Source organism: Pogona vitticeps, chromosome 2, assembly GCF_051106095.1.
Source record: "Pogona vitticeps strain Pit_001003342236 chromosome 2, PviZW2.1, whole genome shotgun sequence".
NCBI lineage: Eukaryota > Metazoa > Chordata > Lepidosauria > Squamata > Agamidae > Pogona > Pogona vitticeps.
Genome location: NC_135784.1, coordinates 33,403,208 through 33,427,611, shown reverse-complemented (window position 1 = coordinate 33,427,611; position 24,404 = coordinate 33,403,208). Strand labels below are relative to the sequence as shown.

The window sequence follows — 24,404 nt, the reverse complement described above, 5'->3', positions numbered from 1 at the left end:
CCTTCACAGAATTCCAGCTTAATCTATATCTCTATGGCTGCATTATTCAGTTATGTTGTTTGGTTTCAACTTAATTACACTGACATCCTATTCATCCTTCCAAAACGGCACTTCAGGAACCTCAAAGGAGCTTACCTGGGGCTCTGCCATCATCTCTCGTCAGGGCTCCAGTCAAGCTGAAACTGCCTTAGCTTTAACAACTGTAACAGCTTTAGTACCCTCTAGCCATTCCCTGGAATTATTCTGATACCGCTTCCTCTGCCGAGCCTGAGGCACCAATTTCCGCACCGCGAAATGCCCAATGGTTTTTCTGCCTCAGCAGCTGCTCCTCTCACATTAACGTGGGTGCAGGTGCTAAAAGGACTAGATTGTAGCTGCAAATGTCTCCAGTTAGTGGAATCAGATATTGAACTGGTGCTATTTGCTGTGCTTCCCCCCCCCCCGAGCATAATTCCCCACACACACACACTTTTGCCTTGGGGGCCACTGAAGGACAGCATTTGCACTTAGTTCGAAAGGTAACAGAGTGCAAGGAAGGAAGAAGATGCCACTTATGCTTCACAAAATAAAGGGCTCCCCCCCCCCCGTCTCTCAAGGATTAGTGAGATTAAGAGAAGATGGGCCTATCAATGGCTCTCAGTCCTGACAGCTTGAAGGAGACACCCTTTACTCAGCTTCCTGATTTATGAACAGATGCCAGTGACAGAACCACAGGGAAGGGCTGTTCACATCATGCCCTGCCTGGGAACTCCCCAGTGGTATCGTAAGTAACCCGACAGAGCTGGAGGGGGGTCGCGGTGGTGCAAGAGATCCCTCTGCCTGAGGCAGGAGAAGCAGGTGGGCTTGTTCCTAGTAGATTGGTGTGAGCCTGGAGAGGAGCAGGCAGCACAGCTGTCTAGACTAGGACTAACTTGCTCTAAGGAGAGGGGCTTCCTGAGAATGAGGCATTATGGGAGAGAGGGCCAGGGGGACTGCTTATATATCATGAGCCGCTGGGATGCCTTTCCATCATGCATCGCCCTAAGGAAGGGCCCCCCCACAAGAGTGATTTGGCAGCTCTCTGGATAGCTGCACGGTCTCTCCCTTTTTTTGTAACCAGTGTGGCTCTGGCCACAGGACCATTTTCTTCTTAAGGGCCTCCCTCAGAGAGGGACATCTGGCGGGCAGTGGCTTTGAGAAGACTTGCCTCACCAGCCACGAGGGGAAAGTGGTGACAGAGGCGCTCTCTGGAGCAACCTATGCAGTGGGACCTTCTTGAGGAAGCCGAAGGCTTCTCCTGACAGTGGGTGTGGAGGGGTGGGTGGGGCTGACGACCCTTTCCCCTCTACTGCCTAAAACGCAGATGCTTCAGCAAACCCTCCGGGACAGCCCGTCTGAGGACTTTTGAGTGGCAGACAGCTCTCAAAAATGCTTGTTTTTTTTTAAAAAGCGCCTCTAGAGAAAGATACAGAAGAGGCAGGCATGTTAGTCTCTGCAAGCTTTTGAGGCAAAACCCAAAAGGAAATAAAAAAAAACAATAAAAAAGACAAAAACTTGTGGCACCTTAAAGGCTGTTATATTTTAATGTGAGGTTTTGAGGAATAGTTCTACTTCTTCAGACATATCAAGTGAGATACTATAAAAATATAAAGATTACAAGTAAATCATTCATGCTCTTGTCTTGCATTCTTTTTTCTTCCTCTTGTGGGAATGTTTACAGCCAGAGTTCAAAACAACACCAAACACAAGGTCATAAATTACTGCTTCTGTGAAAGCCGGCATGAATGTTTTACTTGTGATCTCTGTATTTTACTGTATTTCACGCAATATGTCTGAATAATCATGGATCTATCCACAAAAGCTCACATTAAAATATAACAGTTTTTATGGTTTGTTTGTATGTATGTATGTATGATTGATTGATTCTTTCTTTCTTTTTCGTTATTATTTTTCTTTTAGGTTTTGGTAGAGAAAGGTATTTCATCCCTCAGGCTGGACTATAATCTGCCTAACTCAACACCTCTCCAAAACTCACCAGTCTCTGCATCAGTTAAGTGAAATATTGTGCCGAGTTAAAGACAGCTATGTTAGTTCAGACCAAATGTCTATTTCTAGTACAGCATTTAGTCCAGAGACTAGTAACTTTTCAAGACAGGGTACTAGGTTAGACAGATTTCAGACCAACAAGAAGTGAAATGGTTGTTGTGGGTTTTTTGGGAAATACAATGGAAGAAAAGCCTTCGTGAATACAATGAAGTGAAATATCTTTCTCTAGAGGCTATTTCAAAGCTCAAGCATTCTGGAAGCAATCTAGCACCTTAATATGGGCTGTCCCTTGGCAACAGAGGATAATGCTACCAAGGACAGGGTTTAATTTCATTTTTATCAGCTTATTACATTCCTGAGGCTACATATTTTATTTGTTTTGAAATATACTGTTACTTACCTACAGCCTCAGGAATTGGGTGTGTTTACAATAAAGTGTGAGTATGCTTGTGAATCACTTAAGTGTCTTTGAAGATTACTCAGGAACTGCAGTTGGCTCAGAATAAGAGCTAGATTGATTAAGCAGGACTAGTCAATTATAACATATTTCACTATCATTAAATGTTCTCCAATGGGACCTTGTTTGTTTTACAGTTCAAAAAAGTAATTCTGATCTAACATAAAGCTTGGAAAGGTTACTTTTCTGGACTACAACTTCCAGAGGCCCCACTGATGAGGGATCCTCAGAGTTTCAGCACTAAAACTTAACTTTTCCAAGACCAATGCGTAATAACAAACATTATCCATACTCATGCAAAGTGGTCACTTTACCAAAAAAGAGGATATGAATAATCAAGAAGTGGAATTAGAGAGAACAATGAGTTGCATAAAGTCCTATGTGCTAATCTATATACTGTATACAGAACAATTTTCTACAATTTTCTGCACTGTCCATGAAGCGGTGGTGCTTAGCCTGATGAAATGGAATTCGTCCACAAAAGCTTGCAATTTGATTTTTTTAAATTGGTCCAATAAAAGGCATCACCCACTGTTACATCTGTGTAATCTTAAGGACTACTCAACCTCTTCCTTATTTTCCCTCCTTACGATTCTTATCTTTAAATCAGACCATTAAATAGAGGACACCTTCAAAAGACAAATTGTTCTCTGGCAAATAATATGCCCAGAAGCAAAACTGGAGTCTCCAGTCAAGCAGGGTATGAGCACCGCCAAGCACCAAATGCTCAACCGTATTTTCCCATCAATTCACTATTTCCCTGAATTCACTGGTTTCTCTCACCTATTTATGTCCTCTTTATCTGTTTCTCACATCTCCTGGCACATCTAAAATAGGACAACCTCAATAGTTTTTGCTTCTAGAGAGAGTTCAGACTTCATTTAGTATGGAACCTGCTTATTTGCCTTTCTAGCAGTTCATAGTATCTGAAAATCTCTTTTCCAGTGCCACATTTGGAATGGAATAAATTTTCCTGCCACCTTTCCTCGATGTCCAGTATTCACACCTGTACGTAGTAAGCTGGAATATGACAGTGTAGAGCAGTGGTTCTTAACCTTTGTTACTCGGATGCTTTTGAACTGCAACTCCCAGAAACCCCAGTCAGGACAGCTGGTGGTGAAGGCTTCTGGGAGTTGCAGTCCAAAACTCCTGAGTAACCCAAGGTTAAGAACCAGTGGTGTAGAGCTTCACCCAAGTCTCCAGCAAACACACATGAAGTAAATGACAACAGAAGGGGGAGGGTTCAGACATTTCCTTCTAAAGCAGTGATTCCCAACCCATGGTCCATGTACCCCTCATGGGTACGAAACAGGACATTCAGGGGGCACAAGAAGAAGAAGAAGAAAGAATAATGGCAGGGAAAGGTAAATATGGCAACAGAGTAAGACAAGATATAATTCCAAAGCTGTGAATTTAATTGAATGTTATGACAAGTGGGGAGCGGGTTTTCTTCATCCTTTAACTTCAAGAAAAGCCCTATTCTCTCCTTTTGTTATTTTGGTGCATAGTGGGGAGTCTTAAACAAGATGTTGGAGGGAGACCACAGCTGCGATACAAGGATATCTGCAAGCGAGATCTGAAGGCCTTAGGAATAGACCTCAACAGATGGGAAACCCTGACATCTGAGCGTTCAGCCTGGAGGCAGGCATTGCATCACGGCCTCTCCCAATTTGAAGAGACCCTTGTCCAGCAGGCCGAGGTGAAGAGGAAGTCACAAAAGCAGCAAAAGCAGAGAGCTGGACAGGGGACAGACTGGATTTGTCCTCAGTGTGGAAGGGATTGCCACTCTCGAATTGGCCTTCTCAGCCACACTAGACACTGTTCCAAGTCCTCCATACAGAGTACATTACTATAGTCTTTCGAGACTGAAGGATGCCGAACTAACTGTGGACACACAACTACAGGGCGCATACAGAGCAGGTCACCCCTCACAGGCTCAGCTTTCACTCTCCTCCACTTTACAAAACATTCAAGTGCTGAGCTTTGACTGGGTGATGCTTATTAACATGCTCAATCATTCCACTTAAATCCAGGAGAGCTTTCTCTGGATAACCCGTTTAGGACTAGAAGATAAAGATGCATTTTATCCGGCCTTGAGTTGGTCTTATATTCTTCTTCAGTAATGAAAGAATGAAGATTGCCTTGAACTTCTCAAGCAACAGCATTCTATGTGCACAACCTCCTCAAATAAAAGTTACACTCTTTTAAAGTTATCCTCTCTAAAGTATGAATTCTGGTGTAAAAACTTGGAAAGGTTAGTTCCTGGAATTACCACTCCCAGATCTCTCAACTAGGGCATAAAGATTTCTTCTGAGCTGATGGCTCTCAAGCAGGAGGATTGGGTTATACCCCCCCCCCAGACTGAGGCTTTATTTATTTATATTTATTTTAAATGCTTTTATGCTGCTGTTATCTTTTAAAAAAGGACACGAGGTAGCCTTACAGAAATATAGGGGACCTCTGACCTTCCAGACAATGAAGAACTATTCCTACAGGGGAGAGTCTGTGGACTCAACAGAGATTGGTCTCATTCAAAAGTATGAATGAGACCAATCATTCTGGCTGGGGCTTATGAAAATTGGGAGTCCAATAACATCTCTCTCTCTCTCTCTCTCTCTCTCTCTCTCTCTCTTTCTCTCTCTCTCTCTGTGTGTGTGTGTGTGTGTGTGTGTGTCTCCAGTTGGCCCAGTCCTGTCACAGACAGCTACTAGTCAGATCAGGCAAAGTATGGCCCATCAGATCTTGTTAGACTGCAGGTTCCATCAGCCCTAGTCAATATTATTGATGGTGAGGAATGCTGGGAGCTGTGGTCCAACTAGATCAGAAGGTTGCACTTTGTGACCCCTTAGGCTCTTCAGAGTGGCCTCAGTGGGCTAAATATAGACACTTATGCATGTTTAACCTTTCCTCACAAATTTTTAAATTCTTGCTATAGCTGACTGAACAGATGAATAATTTAGGTATCTGGCTGTGGAGCCAGAGGCTGGGAGTTCAATTCCCCACTATGCCTTCTATAAGTAGAGCCAGCCCATGTTGCGTTGGGCAAGGTGCATAGTCCAAGGGGCACCCTCGGAAGAAGGGAACTTCTGAATACTCTCTACCTGGAAAACTCAGAAAGAGATCAACACAAGTCAGAATTTACTTGATGACTCATGATTATTTCATCGCCTGCCAAAATGAATCCTGGGAAGTGTGGGGGGTTTTGTGAGGAGGAACAGAGGGGATTCTATCGATGCCTGTCAACACAGATAACTTCGGTCACTGTTGTCTATTTAATATACGCTGTATGCACTCTACAGACTCATGCAACATTTAGTGCACATCATATGGACACTGTAGGCTTACACAACCACATTTCCCATTTCTCTGCCCAAGGTCTTTCAGATTGCAAACAGAACTTGGCATTAAATTTGTGATTCAAACCATGTACGCACTATGGACTCTCTTAACAGGCATTTCTTGGACATTCAGTTGCCTCAGGCATCAAAAACAAAAAAAATGCATCCCCCTTCACACCAAGGTGCATCGTACTTAAAGCCAGACAACTTACTTTGGCATATAAAGCAGAAAACCCCATAAGCATCTCTCCCTATCCCTGGAAGTAATATTATAGCTACCGTATTTTTCGCTCCATAAGACGCACCTTTCCATAAGACGCACCAATTTTTTAGGAGAAGAAAACAGGAAAATATAATCTGTTTTCTTCGCTCCATAAGACGCACAGACTTTCCAACCCCTGTTTTGTGGGGGGAAAGTGTGTCTTATGGTGCGAAAAATACGGTATAATAAATTACCTGACTGTACTTTTGCTACTCTTTCAGAACAGTTTATGTCTGCTGCCTGAGGCGGCCAATTCACTTTGTATTCCAGATTCTATAGACTAATCACATTGTATTGTTTTCTGTGCACATCTAAACACAAATTTCCCAAACATAACTGTTTCTTTACTTGCCTTTATAATCTAGTCCCTGCCACCCACTGTGCACACATGCACACATGTGCGTGCACGCACATGCACACACACACACACACACACACACACACACACACACACACACACACACACACACACACACACACACACACACACACACACACACACACACACACACACACACACACACAAGGAAACCTTTTGTCCATCCTTCCCACCTGGACTTTCCAAGCCACACCTTCCTCCTGATCTTCATTCATCACCAGAGTATGGTGCCTTGTCCATTGTTAGAAAAAAAAAACAACAGAGGGGCTGTGGCCAGAGATGAAGCGAGCCACATAAAGGAGTCCAGGGAGATTTCTATGCCATCATATTCTCCCAAGAGATTAACACTGTGGTACCAGGAGGAGGGAGGGGGAACTCTTTCACAAGGCGGTTTCCTAAATGAGATTTTACAAAACTGCAACAGATGTGGGAGGAGAGGCAGAGAGGGACTGGTTAATTATTAACCTGTCCAGCTAATCTGCAGAAGAGAAGGGGAGGTGATGGAAAATCAGCTTAAGAAACCTGAACACTGTGTAATATGGATTTCTCTTACACAGCTCCATGCTAATTTTACTAATCAAGTTATGCCATAGCAAAGAATTGTTGTAAATATGGATTGGGGAGGACAGAGAGTAAATGAGGATTTACTGGTAGTTCTCTGGGTGATCTGCAGTGCATCACAGCAAGGGTCTTTGACATCAATTCTCCTAACAATAGCAGTGATAAAATATTCTCTTTGCTTGTCTAATCTGGAAGGCTGAAATGATGAATATGTCAGGTGAATAAGAAGTGGACTTTTGTGAGAAAAAACAGTGAGTGCCTATCAGTTTTGACACTGAAAACCAACTACGTTCTAGACTCGCAGGCTCCCTTTTTCTTTATGCTAAATAATTCTTTATTTTTATTTATAATTTGTAGTTGCGCCTGGCCAGTGGATACACCACTTCTAAAAAACCAACCCACCACGAATCTATTCAGAGCTTGCATGATAACGGTCAGATTAGCTAGGAAATTTTTGGAATTGAAATTTTTTTAAAAGTAATTTTCCCAAGCTCCAGACCGAATTAGCATCAAGTCTCTCCATCCTTAAATAATAGGACAGTGGGCCAAATAATAGGAATCATCTCAGTCACAATACAGAATGGGGATGCTTGCAAATATATTATGAATTACACAACAGAGTAATAAGACTGATGAACTGGACTTGTCCACAAAAGCTCACATTAAAAATATATAATAGTCTTCAAAATGCCACCATGTTATGGTCTTCTTTGACTTTTTATTTTGTTTTTCACCTAGAATCCTTCCACAGACTAACATGGCTACCCCCTCGTACAACTACAACAGAGTTCTGCCAAATCTCTTCTATAACGGATGTGCTTTCCAACTTTGGGTGACTCTTCTTCAACTCTACCCGACCGGCACATGTTAGACACACTGATCTAGGGTTAAGGAAAGCTTACATTCAGCCAGTTTAGATTCTTGGCTGCTTCAGGAAATCCTCCACCTACCACTTAGGCTTGTTGACTTTGGTGAATGTCACGCCATGTGACTGCTTCAATTTGATACAGTACTAATATTTGCTATTATGAGAGCAGCTTAATGCTAAAGAGGGACTAAAAATCAAATTTTCAGACTTTCCTAATGATAGTGGTATCTTGAACTGTGTGAGCACCTGAAGTCCTTTTTCTAATCTGCTGCAGAGGCACCCCACTACTTTTTACACCCACATGAGCAGGGCAGGTTGAAACTGCTACCAATCATATATAAAAGCAAGGGAGGAGAAGCTTTCCAGTCTCCATTTTCCTTTCTTGGCTTGAAAGACCCCCAGAGGCTGAGCTTTTGTGAGCACCTTAAATGTTAGCAGAATTAAGAGTAGCATCAGAACAACCTCTCTCCCAGGATTCCCAGCCAGTGTGTCCGAAAAGGGAGGTTTTCCCAAGCTTCCAGTAGCCTGAATTTTTTTTTGAGCTGATGGTACAGTAACTTATTTGTTGGTTGAGGCTCTGAAAGCTCTCAATGGTCTGAGGCAACCTTATCTGTTGGAGCATCTTTCTCTCAAAACATGGGCCCAAACCACCCGTTCCTCACAGGCCTTGCTTCTGTGGGTGGCCACACTGAGGGAAGGGGGGAAAAACAGTTACAAGAAATTGTGCTTCTTTGGCTGTGGCCCCATCTCTAAAGAATGTGCTCCCACCAGGAGTATGTCAGGAGGCCCCATCTCTCCTGTCCTTTAATGAGACAAGGGAACTCCTGGATAGCTCCGTGATTGGGGCCAGAGGTTGGGAGTTCAATTCCCCACTAGGCCTCCTTGACAGGTGCTGGATTCAATAACCCACAGGGTCCCTTCCAGCTCTGCAATTCTATGATGCTGATGATGTTAAAGACTGCTCTCCTCTGAGAATATTTAAAGACATCCTCATTTATGTTAATGTATAGTTTTGTCTCGTGCTGCCGCCCCTATTAAATTTAATGTAATGTATTATTCTTTGTGGGCTTGTATTTTGGGTTAAGTGGGTTAATTATTCATTGATGCAAACCACTCCGTGTCGTGCTCAGAACTTAATCAAGCCATCTATAAATACCTGAAATAAACAAATAAATATGAAATAGAAGAGAAGAAGGAAGGAAGGAAGGCACACTTTCACTCCCACTTTTGCCTTACCTCTTGCTGCGTTCTATTGCTTCAAGCAATTTTCTTCCTTGCCCTGCTCTTAAAAATAGGGTGGGCTGGGGAATAAAAAGGCTTCGAACAACAGAGCACAGTGCAGGAAGGAAAAGGCATGCTTTAGATCCCCTTACCAATTTGTTCCACTTCATGCCAAAAGCAGACATTCCCGTCTCAGCCCACAGGACCCTCTGTTTTATTTGTGAACAAAGCAGATATGTAAATAAAAATACATGAGGCTGCACCGTCACGTCTTCTCGGGCTCTCGGTATTGGTCTAACCGTCCTGATTATATTTCTGCAGTGACTCCCTTGCACAGAGCTATCCTGCACAAAAGAGGCTTCCCCGTTTCTATGCCATCTGCCCAGAGGGCTGTGGATCGCCACCCTTTGTCTCTCCAGCCCAGCAATGAATCTTTAATATCCATGCATATTTGCAAGGATGTTATGCAATGTTCTTTTTTAGGGCAAGAATCAGATAGGTCAACCTGGCACAAACATATTGTGGTAGCTTTGGTTTCCATTCTCCTTTTTTTTGCTTCTAGCATTTAAAATGCTGAGCCCTCTGGCATATTAAACATTAATAAAGTTAGGCAGCATGAATCCTTGCAGGCTCAGACCACAAAGGCCTTCCTGTACTCATGGATGTGCACCAGCTTGCAGGATGTATTCACTCATCTTTTTATCCAAAAAAGATTTTTCCCCTTCATGAGTGTATTGTATACGTACATATGGGCTCTAATGGTGCAGATGGCCAAACTGAGGGAGGCCAGGAAGTCTCCCACCACCAGTAGGGCCTTCTTGGTGGTGGCCACCTCTCTGTGGAAATGCCCTGCCTGTGGAGGTGCCCCAGGTGCCCCTACCCTCCCGACATTCAGAAAGCATGTGCAAACCTTGCTGTTCAGAGAAGCATTTCAGGACCTCCTTCCTCTACAATTGTTACCTTTACTTATTTTTTACATTTGTCTTTGTCTATGGCCACCATCTTGTACTCTCTGTCAGTCACTTTTTTATATATTATTGTGATGTGGGTAGGGGGATGGTTGTTTTTGTTATGTTTGTGTCCATCCTTTTGTTGAAAACTGCCCAGAGTAGTGGCATGCTACTAGAGGGTGAGGTACAGAAATAAAATAAAATTAAAAAATACCTACATCAATGCAGAAGGTAGATTAGGCTCAGTTTTGTTAACTACAAAGATCCCTTCCAACACTTTCCTCAAATTTTGCAATGTAAACTCCGCAAATTTTGTAGGACCACTCAAAACTGTGCAGCTAACAGATTTGAGGTTCCTAGTTAACACTAAAAAATCCATCACTCTTCTTTTCTGCCCAAACTTGTGAAAGCTTTACCACAGTTTTGCAGCAGGAGCTCCGTGTTTTGCAGTATCAACAAGAACTGTGAAGCCAAGTGTAGTACAGGAGACGAGCCTCATTGGAGTGCCGTCTCTCCCTAAGGCCAGTACAAACCATGCCACCGCCAACTCCGCCCCGGATGGTACACCAGAGTATAGACACCCGAGAGTTGGTATCCAAAATGAAAGGGTTAAGAGTGGCGGAGACGACTGAGAGAAGAGCGAGAGGCAGTCGCCCGAGAAGCTGAAGAACGAAAGGCATGGCGAGTAGAAGAAGCACGTCGGAGGAGATACCCCTCGGACCATAGGGAATGGGTCAGGGAGAGGGATCACCGTTGTGGGGATATGAGGGTGATGAAGAAACCTTACCCTTACTCATAGATGAGGTTTTGGAAAGTGACTTGCCGGAACTTACTCCTCATACCCCAGGACCTTGGGAATCTAAGAGTTTAAACCCGTTTGAAACTGAACTTTGGTTGCCCCTGAGGGACTCATTGGTCTCTCAGGAGAAGCTACTGTATTTGCTGGCATATAAGACTACTTTTTTGCCCTAAAAAACATGCCTCCAAGTGGGGGGGGGTCGTCTTATACGCTGGGTGCACTTCAGTTGGGATAGACATAGCTGTCCATAGTGGCCTTCCAATGCTCGTCCGGTGTACATAGTAGCCCCCTGATGCCTGCCCGCCTCATTCTACATACCGTCCAGTATTGCGCGGTATCCAGCACAGCCGTGGCGAGCATCAGTAGCGAGACAGGGGTGCCAGCCTTTTCGACGTGACCGGCCCGTTCTGTTCGGCGGGCAGCAGCGGTGCTCCGGCCTGCCCTTGTCTACGCAGAGCTCATACATGCGCACTTGCGCACTAGTGCCGGTCACAGGGAGATGCAGGGGCGGGCAGAAGGCACTGCGGTCATGCTGCGGCCGTACAATGGTGACAATGAATAGCACCTTTTATTTGGTGTGTGGAAGGTGTGCGGAAGAGGGGGTAGTCTTATACGGCGAGTATATAACGAACTCTATATTTTGAGTGGAAATGTTGGGGGGTTGTCTTATAATCCCAGTTGTCTTATACGCCAGCAAATACTGTATCTAAGTACAATGTTAATGAACCGTTATTGTTGGAAAAGGAAATAAAACACAAGAAAGCTTTTGAATTCAAAATATCGCCTGGTTTATTGAACAGAAACGGGGAGGTAGAGACTGAACCCTCACACCAAGTTACCAAATTTGAAATTCCTACCAATCACCTTAAACCCAACATTTCTAATTTCACTCACATCCAATGTTGCCTATTTAACTTAGAACCTGCAGGTCAGTGGTAGATCACTTAGTGATTTGCAGTAAATCCCAATGGTTTAATAACAGGAACAAAGCCTCTTTCTTCCTTCTGAACAAGGCAACCAAAATCAAGAAAACTACTCAGAAAACAGAAGGTGTGTGAACATGGAAATCTTGTGTTTGAACTCCAGTTCTGGTGTTTAAAAAAGAACAGGTGTCCACGCGGAGCAGGCACTTACATCCCACTGAATCCAAATGTATTTATTATTTTAATGTACACAGGCAGACATGCATATTGTGGTGCTTGCTATACGTGCCAATTTTGGTCACATACCTCTATGTAACTTTGCCCTCCTTGCCTCACCCCCAAATTCCTGCAGACACTCTTACTTCCTCAAGTACTGCTGCAGACTTGGCACAAGTTCCTGAATCTCCCTGTGAGTTCTACTGAAAAGGAAGCCTAAAGTGTGCCCATCCTTGACATACAAACATATGTATATTCCCCTATGCATGTGCATGCATGAGCGAGCATACACATACATAGATTGGTCAAAACTGTTGCCTATTGTGCTTGATGGAATGTAAGGTACAGAAATCAATGGTGACTGGAGCTAGGGGCAAACATGGGTGTTCATACATTCATACATGCGCACAGACAGGCATTGTCTGACACTAATGCTAGCATGCACATACACACACACAGAGGCCTTCTGCCTTGGTCAAGGGTGCAGGCAGAGGTGGAATGGCTGGTTAGGGCAGTGCTCCACTTGCTCTAATGGATGAGCCACCATTAACTCCACAGATAAGATTCCAAATAGGCAAAACGCCCATTGTTATGAAGACAAGACTGGAAGTTGGCTGTGTGGACATGGAAATAGCCAAAGGGCAAGCAAAATTTGTTCTCTGCTCTCTTATTGGGCAGAGCTAGAACTAATTACAGTGGTGCCTCGCAAAGCGATGATAATCGGTGCAGCAAAAATCAATGCAAAGCGATTTCGTCGCTATGCGATATTAAAAAGCCCATAGGAATGCATTGAAACCCCTTCAATGCGTTCCTATAGGCTTCAGACTCACCTTTAAGTGAAAATCCTCAATACGGCGGCCATTTTTGCTGCCCGGTAAGCGAGGAATCCATCCCAGAAAACAGCAGGTGGCCATTTTTTTTTTATCCGGCGGCCATTTTGGAACCGCCGATCAGCTGTTAAAAATCATCGCTTTGCGATGATTAGTAAGCAAAACGGTACCGATCATCGCAAAGCGATTTTCCCCATTTAAAACACTGCAATGCGATCGCAAAAGCGATAGCAAAAAGTTAATCACTATGCGATTTCGTCGTTAAACGGGGCACCCGTTAAGCGAGGCACCACTGTAGTTTAAATTACAGAAGGGAGTTATGGTTAAACACTCATAGGGGGAAAAACTTTCTAAGCTAAATTTGGCTGCTAGTTCCAACCAAAGTAGAGCCCTTGAATGACTAGAACATGTTCAGTCAACACTTACACAGATCTTACGGATCTCATGGGCCGAGTCCAATCAGGCTAACCATCAGATGCAACCCATTGATAGTACGCCTCAGTAACCCTACAGCAGTGGTCCCCAACCTTGGGCCTCCAGATATTCTTGGACTTCAACTCCCAGAAATCCTGGCCAGCAAAGGTGGTGGTGAAGGCTTCTGGGAATTGTAGTGCAAGAACATCTGGAGGCCCAAGGTTGGGGACCACTGCCCTACAGTGGTGATGGACTGTCCTTTGCTGGAGGAATCTAAACATAGACCAGTTACCTCAGTAAACGAATGCTTTTGCTTGACATTTCCTACATCAAAGAGTGCATTTGGCTGGCTGGTTCTCAAGGTAAAACCTGTGAACTTGATTTGTTTGGACTACTATTCCCCAAACCACCCAGCTAACACAGCCAGCAGCTGGGGATTCTGGGAGATGTAGTAAAAAAAATTAATATTTTGTGGCACCACTACAAGACACCCCCCCTCCAGATCTGAGATTACTTTGGTGAGATGTGTGTAGGAGGTTCTCTCCTCATACCCCACCACATGCCAGTGCCTTCTGATTAATTAAATAATCTAATTTTCAGCCCCACTACTTGACCCCAGTAAATCAAGGAGCCAATAACCAGCAGCTGGGTTGCCAGATGTCCTTTCTTTAAAGGAATGCTCCTTCCTCCCCCAGTCAACCCACCCCACAACACCCCCCCCAGCCACAGCCCCCCTTATTATTCTGGACTTTTGACCTAGCAGTGTTGTCAGTTTAATCGAGAATGCAGTAAGTGCTGTGGGCTGCAGATGCTCAAAGGCCTTCAACAGATGATGACAATAGGTTTGCCTTATAAGAGGGTAGGGGGCTAACAAAGCCCATCTTCGCCAAGCTCAGCTCCAGCGGGAGAGATACTGACAGAGAGAAAGAGAACAAGAGAAGGGGAGATACTCCTTCCCCAGATCTTCAGGGATACTATTCCTGATTGCTCTCCAACACAGGGAGGTGACATCTGCTGGCAACTCCGCACACCACAGTGTATTACATTTGCAGAAGGAAATAAAGGTGGCCAGCTGTTACCAGTAGAGAGTTTGATGCCGTTCTAACCCTCTCTTCATTTCCATTTAACACAGCTGCAAGGAAAATGCCTGGCAATCCACACACAAAGCAAAACTGGGCCTAATGTTGCCTTTCCCCCCCAAAGCACAAATTCTCATTTACAGAGTCAACCAAGTAGAAACTAGGTAGTTTTACCGGTCACGTTCAGTTATACTTATTACACATTAAGGCTGTATTTGTACTTTGCACTGGCAGGACTTAATGGTCTAGCATTGCAGAGGCAGGGGAATCTCCCAATTTTGTAAGCATTGCTCTTATGCAAGCATGGAGTCCAGTTTTTTTTAAAGCAAGTTACATTGGTGCAAGGAAGCCCTTGTTACCTCCTTGCACAAATTCTGTAAACTTCAAATGATCTGTGCTATAGCCTTTGCACCAAGGGTTCGCCTGGACAGGATCCTGGCTTTACTTATTATTTCTTTATCAGCACATTGTATCTACCCTCCCTTCTTCTAACGAGCTCAAGAGGGTGTGTACTGCTCTCCTTCTCCCCACCAACTTACTCTTATTCTTGCAGCAACCCTCTAAGACGGGTCAAGCTGAAAGAGGAAGGAGTCCGAAATTATCCCGGGAGTTTTATGGCTCAGTGGGGATTACAGCCGGGACCTCCCATGTCTCCACTAAAACTCTTAACTACCACAACCACACAGGATGCACCAAATTACAGTAACCAGTACTTTTGTGTTTTCAGAACACAGTTTCACAAGTCCAACAGGAAAGATTAACCCTGGACTGAACTATCTCAGGATCAATTGGTAAAATCTGTGAGAGTCACATGGGCTACATTTTCTGCTCGCCTGTCACTAATATTCAGCAGGTGACGGCTGGATATGCTTTGCTGTGTCAGGCTACAAACACACAAAACTCACACACCGCCAGTGAGAAGCACAGTGTGCCACTCTATTTGACTTGCTGTGTCCACTTACTCTCCCAGCAGGGTGATAACTTGATTATTGCTCTCCACTACTTTGAAAAGTTACTCTAAATGAAAAAAAAGCTCTTACTTAATATAGTATAATTTGAATTACTGTTGATACATTGCATGTCCATTTGTTACACTGATAGTGTCTCAATCCTGACCCACCTAGAGTGAGGGAAAGAACAGGAGAATCCGCTTGTATTACACTTTTCCCATTTCCTGCTTGTGACTATAAAAAAGCAAACACAAAGGCTTGCAGTTCAGTTGGACGGGGTGCTGTTCCAAACTACTGTACATGTTATGTTAAACACTGCATGTATCTTTCTTCTAAGAATTGCTACTAACAGCCACTTGAGGGAGGGGAGGCTGTTAATCTGATCAGGATTGGAACCACAGCACCCAAAGGAAAGGGGACTGAAACATTTCCTCCCAGGTCACAATCTCAGCAAAAGCTGCCGCTCTCCTGAAGCTACTCTTTGACATGGGAAGGAAGCTCCCATTAGTATCAGCTTGTGTGCTTTTGGATGGGATTTATCATTATGATGATGATGATGATGCAACTGCCCTGTCTTATTCATGTGATCCCCCCAGGAGCCCTCCTGTGTTTGTTCCGTACCATTTCTTCATCTTTTTTGTTCCTCTCCATAAAAGAAACCAGAGAGAACAGCTCCACAATATCTTTTGCTTGGTAATACTACTAAGAGGCCTCGATCTGAAAGCACTCGTTAAAATGTGTGACAGTAAAAATCTGCCTTAAACAAATAACTAAAATCTTGATTCTGGATGAACTACTATGATTTAACTACCCTTAGTATGGGACCGCCCCTTGTTTTCTCACTCCACCTTAACACGCAGCAGGGTGTGGGGGTTTGACCTATTTGCATTCTTGATCTTGAATGATGAGCACAAAAGATCCAGCCTAGGGCAGCCATTAAAGTGTCAAGAGCCAGAATTAGAAATGCTGGTTCTAGTCCTCAGTGAGCCACAACACTCCCTGAGGGGCCAGTCAACCTCTCTGAGCCTGCCTCTACCTACTTCACTGGGCTGCTGTGAGAATAAAAGGAAGAAAAGCCATGTACTGTATAATATAACACCATGAATTCATTGGAGGAAAAGGCTGGGGAGGAAACAAATAAAACTCACCAAACAAACGGGTGACTAAATTTAAGTCTGTAACAAGTGATTTTGAAGATCTGCCTGAAGTATCTGCGTGTTCGTATTAGGCACCTCTGCCTGTTTTGAACCCCAGACAGTCTCCAATATTGGGAACAAGGGGCTTAAAAATTCTCTAATCTGACCCGGTCTTGCAACAGCACTGCATCCTGAGCCACGGAGGTGCGCAGGAGGGGGCCCCGCTCCTTGTCGTAAAGTTTTAACTTTTCTGAGGCTTTCTTCCTGGGCAAGGGGGGGAAAAACCATCCTTTGCGCTTAGGGATCACAAGGCGAGACTTTGCCTCCTGTACCCAAAGGCGCTCTCCCTCTTAAAGCCACAGGACGGGACCCGTGCAAGGGGAGCGTTTGCACGCCTTCGCTTCGCTATTCCAGCTCCCCCCCCTCCTCCGGTGACCTTCCCCTTGTTCTCAAAGTCCTTCAGACTTTCCACTCCATCGCACACATCACAGCCAACCTCTCCGCTTCCGAAGAAGCCGGGAAAAGGAGAGAAAGCCATCCGGAGCACACACTCGGACACCCCCCCCCGCCCCCCGGGTACCCCTGCGCTTGTTCCCCACCCGGGCAGGTTCCGAGGAGGGAGGGAGGGAGGGGGGCGCGGCAGGAAAAGGGCTCGCTTCCCGCGCCGCCGCCGCCTTCCCCGCCTTCCCCGCCTTCCCAACTCCACTTCGCTTTCCCCGGGCGAGCCGGTTTCGTGTTTCTCTCCTCCGAAAGCGCCGCCGCCAGCTCCCGAGGGGGGGACCCGAAGCACCTCCATCTGAACAAAGGAGGCAGACGGGGGTGGGTAGGTGGGGGGTGGGACCAAGGCCAGCCCTCCCGTCCTCGGAGGGGAAGGGTCTCTCTCACTGCTGGATGGCTTTCCCCCCCTCCCACCTCCCCCTCCTCTTCTCCCCAGACAAATGGGACAAGGAGCTGATGATGGGGCCACTCCGGAGGGCGATGCCGGCGAAGCCCCCCAAGCGCTCTCCCACCCTCCGCGGAGGCGGCTGGCCTCGCTGGAAAGGGAGAGGCGACCCTCCCTGCCGTGCCTTTGGCGAGGCTCAAAAAGTGCCAGCAACGCGCCCTCCTCGTCCTCCACCGCCGTCCCCTCCTTGCCCGCTCGGCCCGGGATGGGTTGGAAGCCAAAGGGGGAGAGGCCGGAGGGGACCGAGGAGCCGCTTCACACACACACGCACACACCCCAGGCGGAAAGAAAGGGGTCATTCTCCAGCGCTGGAGGAGACCTCCGGTAAACACACCTCTCTCTCTCCGGGACTTGGCGGCGGCCGGCCAGCCAACTGACGTGCCTGCAAACACACCCAGGCGCACACGCCTCTCGCTCCTGTGTCGGCTCCGATCCCGAGGCGATTCTGCCGCCGCCGCCCTCGCCCCCCCCCCCCCGCAACCCTTGCAAGCGGCCGGCCTAAGAAGACCTGAGCGACCGGAGCCCAAAAAAAAAGCCGCCCCCCAAAACCCCCAGCCCTGCCTTGACCGCGGGCGAAGAAAAGTTCCATTCAAAGGCAGCGGGCGCCACCGCCTCGAGGGCAAGGAGCCGAGGGGACCGCGGGACGGAGGGAGGGGAAGGGAAAATGAATGGGGGCGCTCAAGAAAAACTTGGTGCGCACGGGGGTGGGGGGGAACAGGAGGATCCGTGGAAAGGAAAATCCTAGGGGGGGGAGAGCCGGTAACCGCCGATCTTTTTCTTCCCTCCCCCCCCCCCCACGATTGTCAAAGTGACCAAACGCCCGCCTGCCTGATCCCACAAGATCTCCGGGTTTCGCTCCTCCAGAGTTGGGGCAGGAGCGCCGAAGCCGCCGTGCAGAAAAGCGCACGAGAAACGTATTAGGCGCGATGGAGCAAATAAGCAGGAAACTCACCCCAAATGCCATCTCCGGCCAAATCGCCCCGGGGCAGGATGGGGGACCCGAGAAGACCTCGTTGCTCCAGGACAATGACAAGGTGGTTGATGGGGGTGGCCGGGCGGGAAAATTTCGCTTCTCCTTTCTCCCTCCTCCTTCTTTTACACGCGTATACACCCCATGTTCGCTTTGCACCAGCCGCACCGGATCCCGGGCACCTTGGCGGTGGGGAATTCCAACTCCCGGATTCGCCTGTATAAACAAGCCCACGGCGAGTCCTCCTCCTCCTCCGCTTGGCCCGCTTTCCCTTCAGGTGGCGCGGAGAGGACGGGGGGGGGGGAAGAGAGAGAGAGAGGGCGAGGAAGGCGAAGCTCTCGGCCAGCCGGCCAGCCGCCCCGGAGCGTGCGCCTTTATCGATCAATCGGGTTTCCTAGGAGCGAGCGACACCCAGAGAGAGCGAGCGAAGGGACGGGGCGGCGGGGGGGGGGGAAGAGAGAGAGAGAAAAAGAGAGAGAAAAGCGGGAGAAAGCCGGGAAGGGCGCCGCCGCCACCACCGCCGCCTGCGTGAAAGTAGTTCTCCGGCCGGGCAGCCGCTAAAGCAAACAACAAGGCATGGCGAGGGAGCCCCTGCTGAGAGCTAGCGGCTACTGCAAAGAGAGGGAGAGAGAGAGAGAGAAAGAGAGAGAGAGAGGAGGGGGGTTGGAGGAATCCGGCTGACAAAAGCCAAACCCCGGCGCTACTCCTCTCCCGACTCCCTCCCCCCCCGTTCCACTAGCCTCGCTCCTTGTGCGAAGGCACAGAGTGATGATGTGCCCAAGCTGGAGACCCCCGTTGGGATCAGCGGTGGGAACCATCGAGAAGGAACTGCCTGCACCCCGAAAGCCCAGGCTGGCCCAGCATCAACCAGGGGGGCTGGTTGACCCTCCCATTCGTTCCTCTCCGCTCTCCAGCAGAGGTTCGTTTATAGGTATCTAAGTCCCTATAGTTGACCCTTAAGGGAGGTAAGGAAAGAGAAGCCTGCGTCGTCGCCGCCGCCCCCCCCAAGGTAGAGGGCACCCTATTCTTCCTCCATGGACAGAGTTGAGTCTCCAGAGCAATGGGGGGGGCTAAGAAGGAGAGGCCTCACATACAGCAAAGCTGGTCAAACACATCTTGACATCATCATCATAGGCATCCTTCAGTCTCGAGATACTATGGTAACATGCTCTGTATCGAGGAGTGTCCTCTCCAGAGCATGAAGCCTGGGTAAAGTAGTATGGAGGATAGGCTGTTACCCAAGCAGCAAATCCCCCCTCTCCACATGGCTGAAATGGAAAAGCAATACAACTGGTTCCAGCAACGTCGCAGGAGTTGGCAGCTAAAGAGTGAAAAGTGTAACTATTACAGCCAGTCTAGAGTCCAGCGTTACCTAAGGTACCCCAACTCCATGCCCAAGAGCTGGATTCAGCAGGGTGTTCTTGCCTCAGCACTTGGTCAATGCCAAGCCCCATGGCAGATCCGGTGCTCCCCGGTGGTTGCCCGAAGACGCCTGCAGGTTGCATCCTTCAGAAATGTATCATGGGAAACATGATTGTGCTTGAATGACTTGAATTATATCCAAGTCATTCTTCCACAGAACTGTGACTGGTGCCAATGTTGCTATCCTTTTGGTGCCAAATACCCTGTTTCCCCTAAAATAAGACCTAACCTGAAAATAAGCCCTAGTATGATTTTTCAGGATGCTCGTAATATAAGTCCTACTCCAAATATAAGCCCTAATTAAGTGAAACTCCGCCCTCCACCCTTGTGCAGCAACCAGAATAAGATGACATGACTGCATTTGAATAAATGTAGATGGTTGTGTATGACAAAAATAAAACATCCCCTGAAAATAAGCCCTAATGCATTTTTGGAGCAAAAATTAATATAAGACCCTGTCTTATTTTTCAGGGAAACAGGGTAAAAACTTGTTTCCATAAGTACGTTAAGCAGGAGTGGCACAGGCGAACTCCCCGAACACCTCTTTCATAATGCTTGGTGCTGAATGAGGACCTAGTCAAAGGCAAGTGTTTGGGTTTCGTAGTAGTGGGGGAAGGCCAGAGAGAAGCTGTGCTAGCACTAGAATGTGATGATATGGACAGCTTGCACTGGTGCTACTAGCTTTTAATGATCTTTGAGGAAGCAGTGGTTAAACTGCAGTACTGCAGCCAGAATTCTGTTCATGATCCAGATTCACTCAGCCTTCCAAGTTTGGTACAGTGGGGTCTCTACTTAAGAACGTCCCTACTTAAGAACAATTCCACTTAAGAACAGCTCCATTTGCTAAATTTTGCTTCTACTTGAGAACAAAAATCCAAGATAAGAACAGGAAAAAAAAACTTTCCTGCTCTTTTTTTAACCTTAGGTCATCTTAGGTTAAAAAAAAGTTCTCCCCCTAGTGGTAGAGTACGTATTAACCAGCTTTGCATTAGTTCCTATGGGAATGTACGAACGCACCTCTACATAACAAAAAAACAGCCAGAACAGATTAATTGGTTTTCAGTCCATTGCTTCAAAATTAGCTTCGTCAGAAGTGCTTTTAACACTGTTCCCTGACCTAAGGGGAAAAAAAGAAAAAATATCCCCCTCTAGTGGTAGAAGGCAGAATAGCAGCTTCCCATTAGTTTCTATGGACGGAAAAGAGCAGATACAGATTAAATGGTTTTCAATGCATTCCTATGGGAAATGCAGATTCTACATAAGAACTTTTCCACTTGAGAACCACCTTCCAATACGGATTAAGTTCTTAAGTAGAGACCCCACTGTAAATTGTATCCAGCTCATGATGTGCGCATGCAATGTGTAGCCTGCACAATTAAACTGTAAACTGCCCAGAGAGTGCTTTAAGCACTATGGGGTGGTATATAAGCAACATGCTTTCCTTTGCTTTTTCCTTTTCCTAGAACAAGTACTGTATATTCCCTCCATTTTTTGCCACACACATATGGTTACATGTTGCAGGTGCTTTATACATGCAGCTCCCAGTGCATGCATGTAAGTACTTCATGGGTAGGAGAACAGAACAAATTGGGTCTTGGGACTACATACAAAGTTGCACCCTCATTATTACACTTTATTTTGTTGTATGTTATGTAGGGGACAGATTACCAGACCATACTGAAGGGTCAGTGTTTGAACAAGTGTGTCAGCATTCATATCAACAAATCTCAAAACATTCAGCCATCACTTCAACTGCCTTGTGATGTTAGTTTGTTAATCAATTTTTTTAAAACAAATCACACCTTTGTATTCATTTCTCATTGAAAGAAACATGTTAAATTTGTTTGAATGGCTGATTCTCCCAATATTTTGACCCATGAAATAACTTCCTTTTGCTGAAGTAGAGGTGTTTTTTTCTGTTTACATTTTTTGATATGGATGTGTGAAGATTTTTTTTAGATGGTTGTTGTGGGTTTTTCAGGCTCTTTGACCGTGTTCTGAAGGTTGTTCTTCCTAACGTTTCGCCAGTCTCTGTGGCCGACATCTTCAGAGGACAGTGCCTCTGAAGATGCTGGCCACAGAGACTGGCGAAACGTTGGGAAGAACAACCTTCAGAACATGGCCAAAGAGCCTGAAAAACCCACAACAGCCATTAGATCCTGGCCGTGAAAGCCTTCACGAATACATTTTTTAAAGACCCTAAAATGGATACCCCAGTTTGTCTGATAGTGCACTTTCTTAAAATATCAAAATGGACTGTACCTGTAAACAGTCATTTAGTAAAATTCAATCATGATAGAATAATCTTCCAGTAGGGAGAACGAAAGGCCTATTCTACAAGTCTCATTCATTGATTCATTAAATTAATTAATTAATTAATTAATTGATCGATTGATTCATTCATTCTTTCATTCAAGTATGAGGAATTTCTGGAAAAAAGACGATTTAGGATCAGGTGATGTGCACAACTCCTTGAAAGTAAGACTCATGAATTATGGATGAAAAAGCTCTTTAGAAACATTGCTGTTTCCTGAATAACACTTACCAAATCAGTGAAACTGTAATTGCAGGGTCTCCTTCTCCTTTTCAACACAGTGCTCTGTTGAGAGAGGTATAATACTGTTAAAACACCAATTCCCTTTTGTCTCTGCAGATGTAATTATACTACAGCTCCCATCATTTGGGAAGACTGAATAATTCACTTAATGAACTCAATTCCATCCCTACATACACACACTCATCCTCAGTAGTGAGATATGGAAATGTTTGATGAAAATGAAATTGAACAATTCAAATAAACAATGCACATTGTTGTGTGTTTTGTGTATATTGAGCAAAAGCAATTCAGTCATTAACAAGGATGTTGAATTAATTAGAACAGTAATCTTAAATTTTTAAGATAAATAAATACTAGCCTTCCATTAGCTTTAAAGAATTATGTAAAATAACTGCCACCTGGTGGCCTCTATTAGATATTACCAAGCATTCACAGAAAAAAAAAATCAGTGTTAGGAAAATTAGTTCAAAGGGGGGAGAAAAGGGAGGGGGAATAAATTTCATCTCGGACTTAGTGCATTCTTGAGCAGAAAGTAATGAGATTCATTACAGCTCTCCTAACCTTCCCCAATGACATTTCAGTAGATAAACTAGAAAAGCATGTTACCGATAATGTATCTTTTTTTCATTTCTTCTCTCACATATCTGAGTCCTGTATCTTATTTTCCTTAAATGAAATCTTTCCCCTATATTATGTAGAAAGTCTGCCCTGAACTAACAAATGCAAAGACAACGGGAAGGAGAATAACAGTCAGCAAGAAAAAGAGAGGGGATAAAAAGGTCTTTGCTGAAAAAAGACACCTGAGATTTGTTGATTAACAGCTGGTACATTCGTGAGTGAAACACTCCTTCACAGGCTAATAATCATAACTTTTCTGCTGCCTTGTTCTAACAGCTCACGAAGAAGGCATGTTTTATTCTGAAACATGCCAACTACTTACTAGCAAATTAATTAGAACAAGTGCATCCTCCACCTATTAAAAACCACTTCCTCAGCAGCCAATTAAAAGGTTCTGTGTTGTTGTTTTTTTACTGGCAGAGGGATTAACTATGAGTGGAACAGCCTAGTCTCCCATAATAGGGAGTTCTCCAGCCAGGGAGCCACCACAAGAAGGTCCTCACTAAATACACCTATGAGGTTTTGGGCCTGAAGAGAAGCTCTTCCCCTGAAGATCTTAAAACATGGGCAAGCTCACAGAAGGAAATACCATTTCCTCAGATGGCCTGATCTTTCTTTCTTTTTTTTAAAAAAAATATTTATTTGTTTATTAATTTCTATTCCACCCACCTAATGGCAAGCCACTATTCTCGGTGGCTTACAACAAAATGTAAGCATAAAATGAAAAGAATAGAGAGAGAAAGGGGGGAAAACCCGCCCCTAGAGCCCACCCCTATGAACAAACAGACAGGCACAGAATCCAAGATGGCGATGACAATAACATAAACTTACGCAATAAAAAAGTTAAACAATCAAATAATTAAATAGGGAGAGGGCGCTCCAAAGCCTGACTGAAGAGCGATGTTTTTATTTGCCTTCTAAACATTAGGAAGAGCGGGGGCCCGACGAGTAGAGTATTCCAGAACGCAGTGGCCACCACTGAGAAGGCCCTTGGGGTGGAAACCTGCAACTGGTCTTAACTGACGTACGTAGGGCTTGTAAGTCACAATTGCACTTTGAATTTTGCCCAGCAACACACTCATTGCCGGTGAAGTGGTCTTAACAACAAACTTAGGTGTATCCTGTAAACAGCCCCAGTGTGCCACAGTATTTTCAACCTGCTGAAGTTTCTGAACATTTCCCAATGGGAGTCCACCCCCCCCCCCAATATAGCAAGTGAAAGTAATCCACACATGAGATAACCAACACTGGAGCCATCAGGCATCGTTCAAGAACTACTGCACGAATTTTAGCTATACATACACACTCTAGCCACTGATTTAGCCTGAGGGCTGAATTCAAGGGCGCACCTGAATTTTCAAGTGCAGTGTAACAATGCACACCACCACACAAACACACGGTCTTAGCCTGAGGGTAGACTATTTTGGAGACTGGGAGAGATTTTCAACAAAGATTCTACCACCTCATTTTTTAGGCCGGTGGGAAC

General features: G+C 45.5%; 1 protein-coding gene across 2 annotated transcripts in view; it reads right to left on the bottom strand.

Moving 5' to 3' along the window:
- PLXNB1 (plexin B1) overlaps positions 1 to 18,723 on the bottom strand; it is a 160,638-nt gene extending 141,915 nt beyond the window's left edge. Inside the window, exon 1 of one of the 2 annotated variants that reach the window (XM_020808809.3) lies at positions 18,304 to 18,723. The gene's annotated coding sequence lies outside the window, so the exon portion shown is untranslated. Of the gene's footprint in view, positions 1 to 135; positions 206 to 18,303 lie in introns of those variants that run through there. The other variant, XM_020808810.3, reaches the window with a different exon arrangement.
- Between the last annotated feature and the right edge of the window lie 5,681 nt (positions 18,724 to 24,404).